Genomic DNA, 3,629 nt, shown 5'->3' with positions numbered 1-3,629 from the left:
AGAGTCGGACACGACTGAGTGACTGAACTGAACTGAACTGAACTGAACTGAACTGAATATAAAGAGTACAAGCAGCTCCTGTATACTTCTCACCCACTTTTCCCTATTGTTTTCCTTTTTAACTTTTATTGGAGTATAGGTGGATTCGCAATGTCTTATTACTTTCAGGTATACAGCAAAGTCAGAGAAGGCAATGGCAAGCCACTCCAGTACTCTTGCCTGGAAAATCCCATGGGCGGAAGAGCCTGGTGGGTTGCAGTTCATGGGGTCGAGAAAAGTCGGACACGACTGATCTACTTCACTTTCACTTTTCACTTTCATGCATTGGAGAAGGAAATGGCAACTCACTCCAGTGTTCTTGCCTGGAGAATCCCAGGGATGGGGGAGCCTGGTGGGTTGCCATCTAAGGAGTCCCACAGAGCTGGACACAACTGAAGCGACTTAGCAGCAGAATAAAGCAAAGTGAATCAGTTACACATACACATATATCCACTCTTTTTTAAAGATTATTTTAAAATGTTTAGCATATTTTTAACCAGAGTAATAGAAAGAGAGAAGGGAATAAAGATAATTCAAGAAATACAGGGCAGGAATTTCTTTAAATCAAATACTAACATCAAATCGCAGGTGTAGTAAATTCTGTACTCCCAGCAAAATGAATACAAAGAAGTCTATATCTCTGTACATCGTGATAAACCAAGCAAACACCAATAATATAAAGATGCTTTAATAGCAGCTATAAACAGTGGCACATTACACTTGTAAGAGCAACAGTAGCACTGTTCATAGAAATGCAATGCTGCAAACTTCAAGAAATTTCATAAGAGTCAAGTCACTCAGGATATATTCTTTGATATAGTTAAATTAGTCAAAAAATAATAACAGAAAAAATAGAGAAATTTTAAACTGTTTACACATTGATTATTTTCCAGCAAAAAAAAAAAAAAACTTCATTGTGAAAATAAATTATGAAGTTAGTACTATGTTGAACTAAATGATTTTTAAAAAACTTCATGCCAAAATTAATGATTCATTTAATGCAGGCAAATTTAGAATAGTATAGGGAATTCAGAACCTATAAGGAAATTAGGATCTTAAAACTCATATATAAAAAGAAAAAAAAAGAAACACTCCAATATTGCTAAAGCTATCTCAACTAATTTTTAAAAAGTTAACATACAGCTTAAAGAAAGGAAAAAACAATAATGTAAATTAATAAAATAGAAATTAGAAAATCAACAAAATCAGTTACTGAAATTGAAGAAAGTGGAGAAAACCACTAGACCATTCAGGTATGACCTAAATCAAATCCCTTATGACTATACAGTGAAAGTGAGAAATAGATTTAATGGACTAGATCTCATAGACAGAGTGCTTGATGAAATATGGATGGAGGTTCATGACATTGTACGGGAGACAGGAATCAAGACCATCTCCATGGAAAAGAAATGTAAAACAGCAAAATGGCTGTCTGAGGAGGCCTTACAAATAGCTGTGAAAAGAAGTAAAAAACAAAGGAGAAAAGGAAAGATATGCCCATTTGAATGCAGAGTTCCAAACAATAACAAGAAGAGATAAGAAAGCCTTCCTCAGCAATCAATGCAAAGAAATAGAAGAAAACAATAGAATGGGAAAGACTAGAGATTTCTCCAAGAAAAGTGGAGATACCAAGAGGACATTTCATGCAATGATGGGCACAATAAAGGGCATAAATGGTATGGACCTAACAGAAGCAGAAGATATTTAGAAGAGGGGGCAAGAATACACAGAAGAACTGTACAAAAATATCTTCATGTCCCAGATAATCATGATGGTGTGATGATCACTCACCTAGAGCCAGACATCCTGGAATTTGAAGTCAAGTGGCCCCTAGGAAGCATCACTACGAACAAAGCTAGTGGAGGTGATGGAATTCCAGTTGAGCTATTTCAAATCCTGAAAGATGCAGCTGTAAAAGTGCTGCACTCAATATGCCAGCAAATTTGGAAAACTCAGCAGTGGCTACAGGACTGGAAAAGGTCAGTTTTCATTCCAATCCCAAAGAAAGGCAATGCCAAAGAATGTAACTTATCAAATCAAGGTAAAAAATAAAAAAGGAAGAGAAAATCTATTTTTATGTCAATATAATATGATGTAGGTACAATTCAACACTTATTTAAATTAAAATTTCTCAGCAAACTAGCAATAGAAAGAACTTCCCAATTGAATAAAGAGCTTTGTGTTAGGCTGCTTTGAAAATGGAGGGCAATGACCTTTGCTTTTTTGGTAACATAGTTACCCCTTATCTGCAATTCCACTTTCCATAATTTCATTATCTGCAAATATCAAACAGAAAATTCAGGAAAGAAATAAACATGCCCTGGTCTTTCCTGTGGTCATGTATGGATGTGAGAGCTGGACTGTGAAGAGGGCTGAGTGCCGAAGAATTGACGTGTTTGAACTGTGGTGTTGGAGAAGAATTGAGAGTCCCTTGGACTGCAAGGAGATCCAACCAGTCCATTCTGAAGGGGATCAGCCCTGGGATTTCTTTGGAAAGAATGATGCTAAAGCTGAAACTCCAGTACTTTGGCCACCTCATGCGAAGTGTTGACTCATTGGAAAAGACCCTGATGCTGGGAGGGATTGGGGGCAGGAGGAGAAGGGGACGACAGAGGATGAGATGGATGGATGGCATCATGGACTCGATGGACGTGAGTCTGAGTGAACTCTGGGAGTTGGTGATGGATAGGGAGGCCTGGCATGCTGCGATTCATGGGGTCGCAAAGAGCCGGACACAACTGAGCGACTGAACTGAACTGAACTGATGTTTAAAATTGCTTGCTATTTTTAGCATTATGAAATCTTGACCTGTCCCTCCTCGGTTTTCCCACCCTGAATATTACTCACCCTTTTGTCTACCATAACCTGCCAATTAGTCACTTAGTAGATATCTAAGTTGGCTGTTGCAGCATCACAACAGTTCAGTTCAGTTCAGTTGCTCAGTCATGTCTGACTTTTTGTGACCCCATGGACTGCACCATGCCAGGCTTCCCTGTCCATCACCAACTCTTGCAGCTTGCTCAGTCTCATGTCCATTGAGTCGGTGATGCCATCCAACCATCTCATCCTCTTTTATCCCCTTCTCCTCCTGCCCTCAATCTTTCCCAGCATCATGGTCTTTTCCAATGAGTCAGTTCTTTACATCCGGTGGCCAAAGTATTGGAATTTCAGCTTCAACATCTGTCCTTCCAATGAATAGTCAGGACTGGTTCCTTTATGATTGACTTGTTTGATCTCCTTCAAATCACCTTTACTCTACTTTATTTTACTCAAAGTGTAAAAGCAATGATAATAGAAATCTGGACAGGTCAAAGAGAAGCTGCAAACTACTTCCTTTAAGGGGAAAGAGGTAAGTTTTAAACTTTAGGAAAGAAAAAAAATTATGCTGAGTTTGCTAAGATTTACAGTAAGTACAGATCTTCTATTTATGAAATTGTGAAGAAGTTTGTGCTAGTTTTGCGGTTGCACCTGAGACTGCAAAAGTCACAACCACAGTGCATGTAAACTCTTAGTTAAGATGGAAAAGGGGTCTTCCCTGGCAGTTCAGTGGTAAAGAATCTGCCTGCTAACACATGAGATGGAGGTTGGAT

The sequence above is a fragment of the Budorcas taxicolor genome, chromosome 15 (genome assembly GCF_023091745.1).
Source record: "Budorcas taxicolor isolate Tak-1 chromosome 15, Takin1.1, whole genome shotgun sequence".
Taxonomy (NCBI): domain Eukaryota; kingdom Metazoa; phylum Chordata; class Mammalia; order Artiodactyla; family Bovidae; genus Budorcas; species Budorcas taxicolor.
This window is presented reverse-complemented; position numbering follows the sequence as displayed.